Here is a 19,549-nt window from a genome sequence, read left to right on the forward strand (position 1 = left end):
AATTATGAAATGAGGAAGGTATCTGGGAGTAACTGCCCAAGAAACAGCTGTACTAAATATGACGTGTATTTGATGAAGTAATAAGGAATGACACCAAAATGAATAGTGGTTAGAAGAATGCAGAAAGAAACTGGGTCAAGATAAGATGATCTCCCCTAAAATATATAGTATCAAAGGAACGGTCTGGGCAAGGCAACAACAACCAGCAAATGTATGGAGGGAAGGAACTGAGTAGAACACCAGATGATTTTACGGTACCTGCATTTGGGCTAGGATGGTGTATGTCACCAATGAATATGTCAGAGTTTAGAATGTTGGATGAGGTCTTCCTGTTGCAGGGGACAAACCCACATTACTGGTAGTGCAGACGATGATTTTTGAGGAAACGAGAGTGAGTTTGGAGTGTGAACGAAAACAGTTTATAGAGATGGTGTTTCGGAATATTTTATAGTAAATGCTAAGGACACTGAAATACATAGCCCATTCTTCCACAACTGTATAACTGTGTATTTAAGAGGAGATTTACTACATATACGAGAATATTTTTAGAATATATTTTGCAGTCGACATATTCTTAATATTTGATGACGCATTTCTATGTAGTATTAATATGAAATATGTGTTGTGTTAGTTGTATACGGCTGGATTCTTAAGTCTGTACACGCGATTATACATACAAACAACATAATACAATCGTGCAAGGGAGAGGATACAATCTTGGCACTCCCTGTGTGATGGAGAGTGTTATGCTCTGAGCGAGAGGCCGCGAGCAGCTTCACTGTTGTTCAAAGCTGAGTGTAAATTATTTCACAACATCCCACTGGAATGGAAACACTGCTAGAACAAACATCACCAGAGAGAGAGAGAGAGAGAGAGAGAGAGAGAGAGAGAGAGAGAGAGAGAGAGAGAGAGAGAGAGAGAGAGAGAAAGTTCACTCTCTTCCACTATTGTCCTCTATTGTTTGTGCTGTGGAGCTGCTGGCTGGATTCAGTATCTTGTTTTGCCAGCCCTGCCCTGCATGACCGTGCTCCACTTGCTTTACTCACTCTGGTTTGCCCTGCTTCTCCCTTCCCTCCCCCACAGACACCAAGTGAAGTGCGTCATTCAAACGTTCCTGTTTTCCACTACGCGTTGTATTTCTGTTTTTCTAGTAATTATTTGTCCATTTTGCTGACCGATAAGCAGGATTATTTCAATGAATGTGTCGTCTGTTAGCGCCTAGTTAGTAGTCTTTATTATGTTTTCAGTCTATATAGAAAAAACAGTCTACAACGCCACGCCACACTCCAACCATCACATAACCTAACCCCCCAGGCCTCGCATTCAAGGACGCACTGTACATCCACCTAATCATTGTCATTTCTGTACGTTTGAGCCAATGAATATCCTCTTCCATTACTCCCCACGTCTCACTACCATACAGCATTACATCCCTACCACATGCCACATACAACGATCCCTTAGCTCTGAGGGAGAGCTATCTCAATGTCAGGAGAGGTAACAGCTCCCTGAACTTCTTCCAACCACTCCTCACTTTAGCCACAGAGCTAGCTCCAGTACCACCTCCAGCACATAACATGTCTCCCATAGCAAAACTCTTCCAAACACTCATCAGCAAGATTAATCCTTACACGCCTGAAAATATCCACGTGCTATCGCCGACACACCGCGCACATGAAATCAATATTATCTCTCAGTCTACCTTTCTTACCACTATATCTCTTATGAACCCGCTTATTACAAGCACTGCTCAAGATGGAGTTACTTTTACATCCCTGCGTCAAACCGCAAATGGCCACTCTTCCTCTTCTTTGACATTATTGCCACCAAGCTCAGATACCCTCACCGTTGTTTTATCTGCATTCAATGTCAAGCCCTTGTGCCCCATACCACCTCTCCACTTCCTAAATCTTTCCGTCATCTCCTTTTCATACCCTGCAATCAAGACCAGCTCATCGGCATACATCTCCCTCGGGTGTCTGTCTGTGAAGTCAAGTGAGAGGGCTTCAAGCACAATGATAAACAACAGGGGGCTCAAGACTGCACCCTGATGCACACCAACATTCACAGAAAACTCATAACTCAAAATCCTTTCACTCTCACCTGGGTGCGAGCACCCACATGCATAGCCATAACCACCCTAACCAGCCACACCTCGATCCCAAGCTTTATCATTGCCCACTTCACCACCTCCTTCAGGATTTTGTTAAAGGTCTTCTCCATTATCATCCAAGACAAAATACAGATTCAGCTTCTTTCCTGTGATATGGCATAGTGGTACCTTTGCTTGGCATAAACGAAAATTGTATCTCATCAATATTCACTTTTTCTCTAATCATACATTCTACAACTTTCTCCATTACTTTCCTTATCTGGACCAAAAGACTAATGTCTCTAAAATCTTCTCTTTCCAGAACACATTTATGGCCACACTCTTCAGCCAGTCATCTGGGACAAAACACTCGTATATTATCGTATTTATCTAATTAGTAACTAACCCCGCTCCTATATATCCTGAGGCTTTCAGCAATGCAGAGCCAACCCAGACACACCTGTCTCCTTCCCCACTTACATCCTGCCTATTGCCCTGCTCACAGTAGCAACGTAATTCAGTCAAACACTAGATCCGCTGACTCCAAACCTTCCCTGTTCCAGTGTGACTCCTCATCCAGCGACCGATTATAACGTTCTCTCCAGGGATCTTCAGTATCCTCACTGTTTGCCATTACCATTCCTTCATCATTCTTCACACACTTCTCACCTGTGATATCCCAGTTTTCTCTCTTCATTAAATTTGCCACCTTTAATATCATATTCTTCCTTTCAACGTTATTTAGATTATCCAGTAAAACTCTCTGAGACTCAGAATTTGCCCTGTATATATACATCTTTTCTAGCATTACGCTTGGCAGGCAAGTATTCTTCTTTGTTACCACCCCTTTCCCATTCCCGGGAAAGCATTTTTTTTTTTTCTCAGCTGCAGGTTCTACACCCTCATCCCACCACCATGTTACTTTATTGCTCGGGGATCCCATTGTCCATCGACACACTGAATCAGTAACTCTCAAGAGATTGTTGTTGAGAGCTCTGTAATGTTCATTAACACTTCTGTCAACAGCTCCCTGCTCAGCCACCATTCTACTCATCTCGCTCTAGGAGGCATCCCTTACTGCTTGTTTTTTCAACCTCCATATTTCCTTGGCAGGTGCATAGGTCATCCTCTTCATCACCCGCTCCTTAGATACCAAGTCATATATCAGTAATTTGTGTTGCTACACACACTCTTCGCTCCCTATAACCTTAACATCCCTCACCAATCTCCACCTATCAGCCTTCCGGACCAGGAAATAGTCTCTCTGGCTACTATTTCCCCAAGGGTCGTATGTAATCAACCTATTCTCTTTTCCTAAAATTCGAACAAAGGCATAGCCCATTATTTCACATCTGAATTGCTATGTATTTAAGAAATGACCTACTACTCATACGGGTACATTTAGAATATATCTTACAGTCGATATACACTTAACATTTTGATAACGCACTTCTGTGTGACTGTAATAAGAAATGTGAGTTGTGTGAGTGTTATACGGTTGCATTTTAAAGTCTGTACGCGCATTAAATACATACGGAAGGTGTATTCTTTTTTTTCTTTTTTTTTAATGCAAGAGAGAAGAAATCAAAAGCCAGGAGCCCGCAAACCGTTCCTTGCAAGAAAAAAACAAAAACAATACAAAAGAGAGTCAAATTCAAGATCCTTTCATTTCGAGATGCCTGGACGCACTGCGTTTGAAAGACTTGAGATCATAGGAAGCAGGAAATACAGACAGAGGAAGACAGTTCCAGAGTTGACCTGTTGCATAAATGAAGGATTGGGAGTAACGGTTAACTCTTGCATTAGAGAGTTGGACAGAAAAGGGATGAGAGTTTGTTGCTAGACGGGTGCTATGCACCCGTTGTAGAGGTGAAGGGATGCAAGCAGACAGTTCAGAGGAGCAGTGACCATGGAAGTAGTGACAGAAAAGAGATAAAGATGCAACAGGGCGGCGAAGAGACAGAGGTTGAAGGGAGCCAGTAAGAGAAGGAGAGTTGATGAGACGAAAAGCCTTTGACTCCACCCTATTGAGAAGAGCTGTATGTGGGGAGTCACACATAGGGGTTGTATTCGAAAAATGGGCGAATAAAATCCGTGTATAAAGTCAACAACTGTGCAGGGGTAAAGAAGGTACAGAGTCGGCTTAGCACACCTAATCTCTAGGAAGCAGATTTAACAAGAGATGCAATATGATCTTTCCAAGATAAGTCCCTAGTGAATGAAATCCGAAGCATATTCAAGGATGATGCAGGATTGAGCTGGATATTATTAAATATTAGAGGGTACTCCTGTTGGAAGGACACAAGTCAAGAGTGAGAGCAGTGGAAATGAGTTATTTAAGAGGAGCCTGTGGAGTCACGTGGAGAGACAGGCTGACGAATGAGGATATAAAGGAGCGTTGTGGTGTGGATGTGGATGTGATAGGAAGCGTTATGAGGAACACACTGAGGTGGTTTGGCCATGTGGAGAGGATGGAGGGTCAAAGACTGACGAAGAGAGTGTATGTGAGTGAGGTGGAGGGGGGAAGAGGGAGGGGGAGGCCGAGGATGAGATGGAGGGATGGGGTGGAGAGGTATATGAGAGAGGGGGGTGTGAGTTGGGAGCAGGGCAGTGAAATGGCGGGGGACAGGGCGACTTGGAGGCGATTTGTTTGTGGCCACCCCAAACGGGATTGAGGCGTCTGGCAATAGATAGATAGATAGATAGATAGATTCCTGTGGAAGATTGTGTCGGGTTGATAGGTGTAAAAACTGAGTTTTTTATGCATTAAAAACAAGGTTATTTTTACCCTAGTCAGAGATACAAGCCAAGTCAGACATTAGGTGTGCCATAGCCTCATCCCATATTTGTTGAAGTAACTGCTGAGATGGACGTTGCGGGAACCGAATGGAAAGGTGAAGGGTGGAGTCATCAGCGTATGAGTGGATAGGGTTAGATGTACAGCTTAGAAGGTCATTGATGAATAAAAGGAAGAGAGTTGGTGATAGGACAGAACCCTGAGGAACACCACTGTTGATAGATCTAGGAGAAGACGATGGCCGTCTACAACAGCGGCTATAGAACGACCAGAAAGGAAGCTATAGATGAAGCCACAGATAATGGATATAGAAACCGTAAGAGGGCAGTTTGGAAATTAAAGATTTATGCCAGACTCGATCGAAAGCCTTTGAGATGTCAAGCGCAATGGCAAAGCTTTCACCAAAGTCCTGAAAGGAGGATGAACAGGAGTCTGAAAGGTAGGTGAGAAGATCGCCAGCAGAGCGTCCCTGACAGAACCCACACTGACAATCAGAAAGAAGGTTGTGATAGGAAAGATGCGTTAAAACTTTTGTGTTAAGAATAGGCTAGACAACTTTTGAGACACAGGATGTTAAAGCAATTGGACGATAGTTAGAGGGTTGGGAATGGTCACCTTTCTTTGGGACTGGCTGAATGAGAGCAAGCTTCCAGCAAGAAGGAAAGGTACAAGTTGATAGACAAAGGCGAAAGTGTTTACCTAGGCAGGGTGTAAGCACTGAAGTACAGTTCTTGAGGACAACAGGAGGGACTCCATCAGGCCCATATGCCTTGTTAGTGTTGAGGCTAGTGATGGCAGAAAATACATCAGCTGAAGAAATTTTAATGTCAGGCATGAGGAAGTCAGAGGGGGGAAGTGATGGAGGAACAGCACCGGAATCGTCTAAGGTGGAATGGGAGGAGAAAGTCTGAGCGAAGAGATCTGCTTTATCAGTAGAAGAAATAGCTACAGAGCATTCGTCATTAACTGGTAGCAGTGGGTGAAGGAGATATTTTGTGGGTTTACTATTGTCTGCAGTAGTGTTTGTGTGATATACTGCGGCACTTTGACTGAAAGCCGACAATCCAGTGGTGACATATGTTGCTTATATCGGTAGGGTTGTGTGTGTAATGACTGAGGAATTATACGAGAATATGTGTAGCTGGGGGAAGTGAGGGTGAGTTGATGTTATACCCAGGTTCATGTGGACGTGAACACATTCGCTTATTAAATCCAGGCCGTGCTTCTTTACTTTAAACTTGCTACTTCCAAACAGGTTTATGCAAGGCAGATCACACTTCTAATATTTAAAAAAAGGATTAACGGAGGTTATATAAATCCTCCAGCTTGAAAATTTTCTCCAAAGCTGCATAAGAAAACTTGTTGTAGAAATAATGGAATATCAAGTACGCCATCGTACTCAAAGGGTTCATTTCTTACCCACTTAATTCTACGTCATGCCATATTCTCAGCGCCGCCGTACCATAGTTACTCTACCAGGCCACACACCCATGTAAGTGAGCCGTCCTGTAATGAAGTAGATGCCCTACTTTCCCACTCCTTCCTGTCACTTTCATTGCTTTTCTTTCCATTTAGGGGGCTCTACATTGAGAGGCAAGCTGAGTGGTAACCTTATAGCCAAACTGCAGGGTGAAATGGAGCCAGCCATGGTGCCCCTGTTAACTGGGTGGAGACGCAAATGCAGATTCATCCAAGAACCAATCCTGCACAATATTCCCCACGCTTCTCTGTGGTAAGGCGCTGTCAGCTGTAAGGGATCATCGGTTCACAGCACGGGATGACCCTGCAGGGGCGGTAGCTTGCTTGCTTGCGGTAGTTGCAGTAGTTGTTCCCTAGGCAGTCTGGCCGAACAGCCCCGAGTCCCTTAGGAAGGTCATGGCCGAGACCGGGCTTTCCCACAGAGCTCTCAAAGAATGTATGTTGTGTTATTGGCGTAGGTGATTGTGTGCAATGCAGTCTTCCATAATGTGCTTAATAGTATGGGGTGCTGTGTTGCATCCTGGACAGGCATCAGCGACGGAGTCATCCAGCCTCTTCTGGTAGCTTAAGAGGGCTTGATGGTGCCCACATCTCAGCCTGGCCAGGTGGACCCTGTCCTCACGAGGAAGATAGGATTCAGAAGGGTGGATGTTAGGAGGCCGTACATGCAGCTGTGTGTTGTCTTTAAGTGACTGAATGGAGCGGCGAGTGATCTGAGTGTGGATATGCTTCTGGAAGCTGGTCTGAGGTGGGCGAGGGGGGAGAGATGACATTATTTGTGTTTGGTATCGTGTGCTGGGTGTTGTTTTGATGTTCCTTGGTGTGGGTGGATGTGCTGCCATGTACTGTAGTGGATATTGTGGGTTTGTGGAGGCTGCATCAAGAAACTGGGTGCCTCTCATGTCTAGGTGATCCTTGACTTTGAGGACTTTGGTTTCTTGATGTAGGTGGTCTGTGGGTGTAGTAGCTGTGCAGCCTGTGATTATTTTTAGGCCCTTGTTCTGTATGGTCTGTAGAGTGTTGTGGTGTGTTTTGGTGAGGTTAGAAGCCCAGGCAGGGCTTGCATAATTCATCGCTGAACATATGTATTGTTTGTATACTGTGGTGGTGGTTTCTTTGTTGTGTCCGAATGTTGTATGGGCAAGTGACCTCAAAGCATTGAGTCTTGGTGTTATTTTATTTTTAATGTTTGTGATGTGTTGTTCAAAAGACATTGATGTATTGTATGTTACACCAAGGATTTTGTGTGTGTGTGTGTGTGTGTGTGTGTGTGTGTGTGTGTGTGTGTGTGTGGTAGGGGAGTGTTGTTTATGGTGAGGTGTGGGATGTGACTGTGTTCTGCTGTCCAGTTTGTGAGAAGAGTCACTGTAGATTTGGCTGGGGCTATTTTGAGCCTATTTGTGGTGAACCATTCGTGTAGTTCACCACAAACAGGCCCTAGGCTCTTGCCTAGGGCAAGACCTCTCATTAGCGGACCGAGTATGTTTCTGACGAAACGATCGGCACGCCCTGGATTCAAACCACATTCTGATGCCTGAATTGCTTGCTTGCGGTTGTTGGGTCTGCTTGGCCAGACAGACTGGGGTTGATGAACAACAGTTAGAACTGTGGAAAATTAAATGAAATTCTCTAAATACTACCAATAGTTTAGCAACACACGACATTAATTTACCTACTGTTCAACATCCTGTAATGCACACGGGTGTGAAAAAAAATCATAATTCTGCCTTACCACGGAAATATTCAGTGTTTGTCTTCCATCATTAAGAAACTAAAAACATTAAAATGAAGAATGCGTGCGTTGTAGCAATACCTGTATTCACTAAGTGAAACTTCAGTTGTTCCCCCAACTGCACTGAGCATTATAGATGAACCGCACTGGAAAACCCCTCTGGATTGTGAATTATTCTTGTGCTTGATAACATACCAGTGATTGCACTTTCCCGCCACAGCACAACCTTTTTTTTGTATTGCTCGTACATATTGCAACACTGTACAGTGTAAATGTATTTTTTTATTTGAGCATCAGGAATAGGTGGAGTATTGTAAAGGAGAACTTTATATTTGTTTATAACAATGGTTCGATAAGATAACAGCTGTGTTTGTAAATCATCCAAGCATGTTAGAGCTGACAGACAACTAAACCCATCACACTATTACAGGCCAACAGAACACTGCATCACAGGCACACCTGGAGGGAGGAGATCTGAAACACGATCTCTGGTCTTTTGAACGGCACGAGGAAGGAGAGGAAAAGGTCGTTCAGAAAAAATGAGAAAAAAGGAATGGTCAAAAGTAGTTTCAATGAATATCCAGCTTAGTTTGAAGGATTCAATGGATACGTGTGAAATATTCCAGCGTTAGATCTGTAGAATATTCTTCCACTTTTAGGTGAGGTTAGGTTTTACATATTTAAGTGGTTTCTCCATTTTCTATCAGTTTTACATGGATGTCCAAGGTAGTTTTAAGTTATGAAAAATTTTATTCAAAGAATGCCTGTGTATAGTCTCAAAAACACATAGATTTTGGTCCAAAGGATGTCACATTCCGGTTCATATTTCCATTTTTTTTATGTAATGTAGTCTCTAGGAAAATGGACATTGTCCTAAGAAAAATAAGGTAAAATTTGAACAAATTAAACATTATGGCCCCGGCATGAATTAAAGTGACGCATGTAACTAACTAAATAAAAGATAAATCGTAATGTTGGCGGGAGAAGAGGACAGCAAACTAGATGGGAGGATGAATTTCAAATGTGTGTGTGTGTGTGTGTGTGTGTGTGTGTGTGTGTGTGTGTGGAGAGAGAGAGGACTCTCATGCAGGAGTACAAGTGACATAACAAACTTCTAAAGAGAAAAAATATATATATGAATGGGTGACCTGAAACATAATGCAGACTATTGTCGATTCGTAAGGTCCTTTACAGTTTCTACTGTCACATCACTTGGGATAGTCCGTCTTTTTTTATACGATGAAGAAAGAAGCAAATGTTAAAGCCGTAAGTAAAGGATGCTTTTTTCATGAAAACTGAACAAAAGAGAGCCAAAGGTAAAATGTTTTCGAGATACCTGAACACGTTGCACTGACAGTATTAGAGATCACAAAAAGAGAGAAATTCAGACTGAAGAACGCAGTTCCTAAGCTGACCTGTGGCAAACATTATAATAATCTTTCATGAGAGAGCTGGAGAGAAAAATGGTGAGTAAGCGCTACCAGAGGGCCACCGAACATAAGCCATAATGGAGGAGGCATGAAAACGGATGATTTAGAAGAGCAGTGCCATTGAGACAGTGATGCTGCAGTGAAGAGAGAGAGAAGCTGAAGGGAGTCAATAAGAGGAGGGTAGCTGATAAGACCAAAAGCCTTAACTCCACCCTGTATAGAATAGATGCATGTGTGGAGGCCCCACTTGACATGAGGACTGTACACCATAAAGGGACGAATAAGGCCTCTATACAAAGTCAGCACCAGCACAAGAGTAAATAAAACATTGAGTCGGCTTAGCATGCCACTGTTTTGGAAGCGGATTTTGCAGCTGTTATAATCATGACCCTTCTACGATAAGTCGTGAGAGAAAAAGAAACGACACCCATTTTAGAGATAGCACAGCTGAGCAATGTGATTCTGAATATTGTACAATATTCTTGTGAAAGATTTTGACGTCGGATGTTGCAGAACTGATTTTTTGATCCACTGAAAATAGGATGGTTTGTTTTTACCAAATCAGGAACGATAGCTAAATTAAAAATAAGGTGTGCGAAAGCCTCATCCGGTAATGTTGAAGCAACTGCTATGATGAAGAGTGAGGCAAGCGAAAGGAAATGTGAAGACTGGAGTCATCATCGTATGGGTGGATAGGATACTTATGCAGCTCAGAGGGCAATTAATGACAAGAGCGAAGGTACAACACGGTGGTTAGTGACAGGACAGAACCCTGAAGTACAGCACTACCGATAGCTTTGCAGAGGAACGGTTGTTTTCTACAAATACAGCTTAAAAGCGACGAAAAAAGATGCTATAGATAAGAGCACGGATAAAGAGAAAAAAATTTTTAAAGGCAGTTTAGAAATAACAAATACAATGCCAGGCTGAGTCGAAAGCCTTAGAGATGCTAAGTGCAATAGCAATGATTTTTACCAGTCCTGAAAGCAGGATGACCATGAATCAGGGAAGAAGGTGAGAAGACTGTACGTGGAGCGGCCCTCGCAGAATCCACACTGACGGTCAGAAAAGGGGCTATGAGAGGAGAACCACTAGATAATATCCATGCTAAGGATAGATATAAAATTCAAAGCAATTGAGCAGTATTTAGAGTGTTGAGAGCAGTTATCTTTCTCCAGGACAGCCTGAATAAGAGGAAGCTTCCAGCAAGAAGGAAGGGTACGAGTTGACAGCCAAGGACGAAAGAGTTTAGATGGGCAGGATGTTAGCATGGAAGCAGAGTTGTTGAGAACATCAAACGGGATCCCAACAAAACCATAGGATACTTCTTAATAGTACTGAGGCCAATAAGGACAAAGAATATATATCTTAGAGAAATTTTAGTGACAGGTATGAGTACTGTATTTAGATGGAGGGGGGTAAGAAAGGAAGGCACCAGAATCATCCAGAGTGAAATTTAATGAGAACTTTAAAAGGAAAAAGTTCATCTTTGTGACTTAGAAGAAAACGTTACGGAATCATCAGAGTGGAGAAGGGGAAGGAAATAGGATTTTTTTTTTTTTTTTGACAAGGTGCCAGAAGGATCGGAAAGAATATGAGTTGAAGAGCTTGGAGCATATAAATGAATTAAATCATATTTAGTCAGACAAGCAGCAGGTTTGGATTATTTCTGTCAGAAATACTTTAAACTAACAAGATTCAGGGAACAGCATTAGAGCATGCATGACTGAGTCAAGGTGTTTCTTTTACTAATTTGAGAAAGGAGTATAGTCTCCCATCGTTTTTATGCCCGAGAGAATAAACTCCGTAATGTCCAAAGCAATCCTGGATGGTTCTCGGCTATTGAAGCAATAGTCCTTCCAGAAAAAAAAATATATATATATATATACCTGAGGGAATCCCAGGCCACTGTGACAAACTGCCACGGACGGAGCTTCCGGGGAGGATCCGAAGGCTTGAAGAGGTTACAGAGATAAGATTGTAATCAGAGGTCCACAGTTGAGGTAAGACTGAAATAGTGAACAGAAGGATTAGTTGTAGGAAAACGTTCAATTATCTTTGGTCTCTCTCCAAGGCGATCAGGAATACGTGTTGGCTGCTAAAGAAACACCTGTAGATCCTTAAAGCAGTGGCTTAGAATACTGATGTATGATGAATACACAGGTAGACAGAAAGATGGATAACAAAGAGTTAAGATATATTTTTGCAGTAATAATTGTAAAAAAGAAGAAAAAAGAATCGTCTTGTATGAAATCAAGAGGACAAACCAGTTTAACAACGTATAATACTGTCAGGGGTACCCGGCGATGCCGGGCCAAAAAGACAAACACTCTAATCCTATTTGTTCTAGTACAGTCTTTCTTTCTACTCCAGAAAGACTATGTACCTCTTAAGCTACTGAGTAGGAATTATAAAAGGTCCAGGAACTTTCTATTTCAGCTTTCGCAGACTAACGCACAGTATTTAAGATCACTTGTTTACTATTACCGGTGACCTTAAATGACCTCGGAGGTCAACCTCACATATATATATACTGTATATATATATATATATATATATATATATATATATATATATATATATATATATATATATATATATATATACTGTACAGATAGATAGATAGATAGATAGATAGATAGAGAGAGAGAGAGAGAGAGAGAGAGAGAGAGAGAGAAATGTACAGTACACTTCATCATTTAATTTTTCTTGACCATTTCCTTAACATCAAGACTCTGTAACTGTGACAAATTATTTCGTCCCATTCATCCCACTGGTCCTTATCACACCCACTACCCCTTGCTGTAAGGATCATCAGAACAACCACAGACCACCACCACCACACCATCGATGATGGTAGGCCTATACATGCATCCATTCAGCACCTGTCCTTCAGTTTAATGGGCTGTATGATGGCAACGAGTCACTAACGTGGTCTTGCTCTTATCGCGCTCGGATATCATTTTTGACGCCCGTCATTGATCTGTGTATATATATATATATATATATATATATATATATATATATATATATATATATATATATATATATATATATATATATATATATGTGTGTGTGTGTGTGTACAGCGAGGTTGGATGGTGAGGAATTGGAAAATGTGAGTACGTTTAAGTACTTGGGTAGTGTGATGAGTAAGGATGGAGGTTTGGAGGGTGAAGTGCTTGAAATGGTACAGCAGGGAAGAAAGGTTGCTGGTTCTTTGAAAGCAGTGATAAGAAACAGGGAAGTGAGCATGGAAGTGAAAAAGTTACTACATGACAGTATTGTGATACCAACTCTAACGTACGGAAGTGAAGCTTGGACGTTGTTGGAAGGACACAAGTCAAGAGTGAGAGCAGTGGAAATGAGTTATTTAAGAGGAGCTTGTGGAGTCCCATGGAGACACAGGCTGACGAATGAGGATATAAAGGAGCGTTGTGGTGTTGATGTGGATGTGATAGGAAGCGTTATGAGGAACATACTGAGGTGGTTTGGCCATGTGGAGAGGATGGAGGGTGAAAGACTGACGAAGAGAGTGTATGTGAGTGAGGTGGAGGGGGAAAGAGGGAGGGGGAGGCCGAGGATGAGATGGAGGGATGGGGTGGAGAGGTATATGAGAGAGGGGGGTGTGAGTTGGGAGCAGGGGAGTGAAATGGCGGGGGACAGGGCGACTTGGAGGCGATTTGTTTGTGGCCACCCCAAACGGGACTGAGGCGTCTGGCAATATATATATATATATATATATATATATATATATATATATATATATATATATATATATATATATATATATATATATATACCTATATATATGGTTAACCAAGGTCGGATATCAGCGCTGTAAATTTCAGGCCATTCTTCTCTTACCAGTTATCATTTTATATCAGTCGTACACATTCAATTATGACGTAATGAAAGCCGAGGAGTACACGTTTCAACCGTCAAAACGGTATTGTTGGGTGTGAGAGAGAGAGAGAGAGAGAGAGAGAGAGAGAGAGAGAGAGAGAATTTTCTTCCTTGCTCAATGCCTCTGGATATCTCGGCTGTCAACCTGCGTGGGTCTTTCAGCGTCCACTTGGTCACTGGTGCTGGCTGGGCTGTCGAGGGTGGTGTGGTGACCCCTCTGACATGAAAAATAAACCTCACGTCTCTCTCTCTCTCTCTCTCTCTCTCTTTCTCTCTCTCTCTCTCCAGTCACTTTCCGCCTTTCGTCTTTTCCCGTAATGTTCCCTCCTCTCTTATTCTTTCAGCTGTCCCCTCCCACTTTTCTCTACAGCCACTCTAACCTCTTCTTCGTGTACCCTTTCCTCACCTCCCTAGCCAAGTCTACTATTCTGGGATGTGTTGACACCCTCCAGCACACACACTGACCAACCTCTCATATATTGGATGAGAGGATCTGTGTACACTCTTGATATTGGCACAACTCTCCCCACACATTTTATGGAACGTTAAATATATACAAGATTCTTTTCCTCCTCATTTCATGGTACTGCATGTCTTGTTGTTGGAGGGTTTAAAGAATTTCTATTTTAACTTGGGTCGTGACGCCAAAGAGGGCCACGGCACTATTGTAGAGAGTTACAGCTGGCTATACTGGGTTGCAAAAGTTCGAAGGAAGGTTGAAGGATAGGTAAAATTTATAAATTTCATCGGTTTTGTTTTAGTAGAAGGAAGTTTACGTTTCTAACTGTATTTATTTTCAGCGACAGAACAATGTTGGTATTTAGTTTCTATGCTGCTGGTTTTCACTCCAGGCAGATTACTTCAGAATTTTTCTAACCAATTCTGAGTTTCTGTAACAAGCACTGAACCAAGGCTTTGAATTTACGTTCCTCATACATGTCAATGATGTATCGCTTTGCAGGTGGTGATCGAATCACTGGTCCGAATGATATCAGTTTGGCCAGAGATATAATTAGCAAAACACGTAAGCATTTTATCTCAAAGATATAATGAGCTTAACGCAGGCACTGTTTGCCAAGTATTTGGTGTGACTATTTTGTTTTATGCTGTCGCTACTTTTTATCGCTCGCCTTTAGCAAGGCGAGACGATATTGTTTTTGTCGGTTTGTGTGTGTATGTGTGTGTGTGGGGGGGGTTGGGTGTGGGTGTGGGTGTGTCTGATGCCAAAATATCTCGAAAAGTTGTGGACGAATTTTCACCAAACCTTCAGTAAATAGAAACTATGTGGATGTGCAGAAGCATACTATTATTGCTGAGGATTTGATCAAAGACGACACAATGCCAGCCGCCTTATTACCTCCGGCAAGGAGGTTATGTCTTACCCCGCGTTTGTTTGTGTGTTTGTTTGTTTGTAAGGGGGGGGGGATTACTCAATACGTTATGAACGTATTTTGATGAAATTTTGTGGAACGGTGAGCCATGGGCCAATGAGGAAATTATCGAATTCTGAGGCGGATCTGGATCCGGCACTGGAGTATTCCGCACATCTCCAAAAGTTCTCAATGAATTCCAGTGAAACTGTGGAAAGGTGGACCATGGACAAAATAAAACTGATTAAATTTTGAGGCGGATCCGGCTCCTATATCCACGGATCCGGATCCGGATTCCCTTTTTATGGCAATGCATTGGCGGAGGTATGCGCTCTGTGAACACTTTCTAATATTTTTTAGTATGGCTTGGCTTTTAGCCAAACGTAGTGACTTAATTCCGAAGAGTTTTGCGAATTTCCTCAAATCTGATTTGATGGTACTTTATCCACTATCATATATTGGCGGGCGATTAGCATTCGGCCCCCGATGTTTCTGTTTCATTTTATTATTTTCTTTATTATTATTATTCTTGCTCATTCTTTATATTCAGTATTATCTCGCCAATTTCAGTGTTTAATTGGCATGACTCGCAATACTGTTCCAATTTCTTATCCATCATTACTGGCGGATTTCGTAAGGAAACGGAAGTCTGTGAAAATACGAGAAGTCCTTATGACAGGAATGGAGGGGAAAATATGGGACTCAGTGCCCTATCGGATGGACAGCCTTCAGCTTTTTTTTTTTTTTTCCTCACCTAGAAAGGTAAACAAGTATTTACCAAAATTAAGCCAGGATCAGTTCTGTCTCTGTCTGTCTGTCTGTCTGTCTGTCTGTCTGTCTCTGCCCTCGTCTAGGAAATATATACCGAAAACCCCTTCAAAGTACAGACAGCTCTCCAGACGCCGTAGTGTGGACTCTTCCTCTTGAACTTCGGTCGTGGCCCAGCCTGAGTTCATGAATGTTTGGCGCCACTGACCTGTTCTGGAAAGCATAGGTCCGGGTCAAGGGAGATTTGGGTTCAGCCTACAAACACACGGTCCTGGATGTGGCTGCAAGAAAAATATACTGGCATGGTTGGAGAAGCTGTGGACGAGTGATATAGGTAAAGATATTAACTCTGAAACGTCTAAACTGCCGTAGAGAGAATGGTGACTCGACACGACTGCATCAGTTGACCCAGGAAGAGTTGGAAGTAAAGACAACAGCTGCGTCTGGCCGGTGTTGAAGGATGGAATATGCGTCATAAAAAAGGACATAAGAGCGACAGAAAAAAAAAAAAAATGGAAAGACAAGCTGTGGTAAGGCCGGAATACGTAACTCGAAGGAATCGGAATTGCCTCTGATATTACCGGCAGAGAGGAACAAAGACCTTGGCTGGCTGAGTTAAAGAGGAAAGAATCACCTCATTATATACAGGAAACAGGAGAAAAGCATGAAGGTAAAAAGGACAAGCATAATGAAGGACAGGGAAGTGATAGGGAGGGACAGAGCAAGGAAGAGACATGAGGAAAAAAAAGACTTGATACGAAAAAAAGGGAACAGACGTTAGGAATGAAGAAAAAAAAATACAGAACATTCGCCTATAGCCCGACATTTTCGTCTCCATCTCAGCATAGTTTCGGGTCCACTTTTCGTACAAAGAGCGTTCTGCCAGTCTTATACAAGCAAGCAAACATTATGCCCCTGACCATTATACATACATACATACATACATCTATCTATCTATATATATATATATATATATATATATATATATATATATATATATATATATATATATATATATATATATATATATATATATATATATATATATATATATATATATATATATATATATATATATATATATATATATATACCATATCACATATGGTAATAAAAACTGTCGTTGTAAATTAACACACTATTCATTTCGAGTCAAAATAGGAATGATTTTTTAAAATACTTGGTCATTTAATAGGAAGTGTGAGGATATGTGGTGTTTATAGTGATGGGGATTGGAGATAAGACTGGCTAATGAAAAGGGCAGGTTAGTCAGTGTGTTTTGAGGCAAAGGATTGAATGGGAGGCCATTATAAGCTTGATTGTTGCGGCTGATGGGGTAAACACGAGAGAGAGAGAGAGAGAGAGAGAGAGAGAGAGAGAGAGAGAGAGAGAGAGAGAGAGAGAGAGAGAGAGAGAGAGAGAGAGAGAGAGAGAGAGAGAGAGAGAGGTTATATTTAAATGATCAAAGAGCTGAATAATGCGCAAAGTTCATGTGTGAAATTGAGAACATAAAGAATTTTCTTAGTTGAAAACAAGGAACAGATACTCGTTAAAAGGTCGAAAAAGAAAATTTCAGCAGAAGTCATGACGATATTTTATTTAAAAAAAGAAAAATTCTTAGCTTCTAGCTTGCTCTGATTCCGGGTTAATTCTACATGTTTTAGATTTCCAGAGAATCTTTTCGTCAGTTCAGCTTTTGTCTGTGGAAGCCAAATCGGTTTCATTGGCTGCATACACGTCTACTCAACTTCTTGCCCCTCAGTGCCAGTGTGAGAAGAACGATCTTGTGTTTTGCGTGTGGGAAACTTTTCATGAATTTTGTGGATGACAAAGTAATAGCCTACATGATAAAGCAGAAGAAGGTAATAAGAACGTAGGCAGATTGACAGGTAGATCGAAAGGTTACTCTGCACATAAAGGCAGAGTTTATGTTTGAGAAGCAAAAAGGATTTCACTCATTATTATGGTCCTTTCGCAGCAAGAAGTCCGTTCAGGGTGTGGCAGAAGTTGGAATTCCCCCGAGTGCGACATTGCCAATTTGACCACCAATTATCGGATTATCACTCTGTCTCCCTATCTACCCCCATCTCACCTGTTTCTCTCTCTCTCTCTCTCTCTCTGTATATATATATATATATATATATATATATATATATATATATATATATATATATATATATATATATATATATATTATTTATATTCAACTTTTTTTTCCACACCACCTATGAGGTAAAAGTCTAGGCGCGTTTTATTTTTAAGGGGTTTCCCCCGTAGGCCTAATCCTCTCTCTGACCCTGGGTCCCTCGCCGACCTCGGCGTGGCAACATGGGAAAAAAGCACTGCCACGTGTCGTAGAATTCATTCAAATTGTTGTTATAATTCTAAAAAGTGATACTCAATGTTCTATATAGGTTCCTTTATTATTTACAGAATAAAAAAAACAATTTCAAATAGCACATAGATGGGAAATAAGAGAGAGAGAGGCATGTACTACGGTTGATTTGGCAGAATCGCTAGAGGTGATTCACCAGGTGGGCCCCACCCTGAACGGACTTCTTGCGGTGAAAGGACCATAGTATATTGGTGGAAAAAATGCTTCGTAAAGCTGATGCCACAGCAAAGTTGGACGTTATGTAAAGTGGTAGTGGAGGCAGCCTTGAGCGAGGATGGACTGTAGAGACCATACGTATAGGTGCCGTTGGAATGCGTTTGCATATAAGACCAACACAGAATCGTAAGGGAGAGGAAGAAGGATAACGACATATGAAGTGAATATATTAACAATAAGGAAATTCATGTGGAATAATGACTGCCGTTAAAACGAGAGCCATAACGAAAACATTTGGAGACTGACGATGTACTACATTAAGTGCAAGTGGAATTGGGATGGATGGATAAATTATTGGGGAGAAATGGCGTTCCCCCGAGCTAGACCCTGTATTGGATCATATAGCCCCGCTAGTTTACAGGAGCGCGCTACCACTCCCGGCACGGCAGTCCCGGGCGAGGCTAGAACTTGCAATCCCCCGATTTCGAGCTTGATGCTCTACCACTGAGGCACCATGACCCTGAGGATAAAATATTATGAAGGGATAAGCCAGGCATCAGGTGGTAGGCTGAGCTGGAGTGGCATAGGCAGAAAGTGGGGTCTGGAGAGCATTAAGAATATCAGCAGTGGAGAAAGGGCCACTCTTGAAAAATTTGACAACCTTCGACGGTTAGAAAATCCCTCAGCTGACAATAATCTGATATCAGTTTAAAAAACCGAGCCAAGTGCACCAACCAGAGCAAAAATGGGCTACGTTTGCAGGATGAATAGCCACCGCAACATAACACTCTACCTCACACACATGTGCCCGTTCTTATCCTCACAGTGGATACATTGTCTGCCTTATTGTGCTGTTTATTGGAGAACGAAGTACCTTCAGGAATAATGGTACGGAGAACATCTTTTAGGAAAAGTACTAGTAATACTGTCATAAACTTATAATTTAGAAGAAGAAACTATAACAATGTACTGATCTTAAATACTCGTAGTAACGCATAGCCCTTTGAAGACAGCCATGAGTGAAAGTGACAATTGTGCTGATTTTTGCCTCTGATGGCTGGGATGATAGAACGCTAACGTGTGTCAACAGTGGACCATAACTTGATAACTAATCAGTTTGACGGCGGCCTAATATGGTCTGAAATAAATTTCAGGTTGAGATTTTGAAGCTGAAAACGACTAATTGAATTATTAGCTTATACCCTAATATTTCGTGGAATATGGAATTACATAAAATGGATAGGACAGAAGAATTTTGACTGACGGATCGCAGTGACTGACAAATGAAAACAGTGCAAATGATATTTTTAAAATATTAAGGACCTAATATGGTACAACATAGCTTTCAGTTAGAAGACAACGTTATGCCTTTGTCTCTTTATTTCGATATGGGCGGCAACGAATTTGGGATTGGGATGGACTGT

Source organism: Coenobita brevimanus, chromosome 6 (genome assembly GCF_032717465.1).
Source record: "Coenobita brevimanus isolate Jiangsu-jjx chromosome 6, ASM3271746v2, whole genome shotgun sequence".
NCBI lineage: Eukaryota > Metazoa > Arthropoda > Malacostraca > Decapoda > Coenobitidae > Coenobita > Coenobita brevimanus.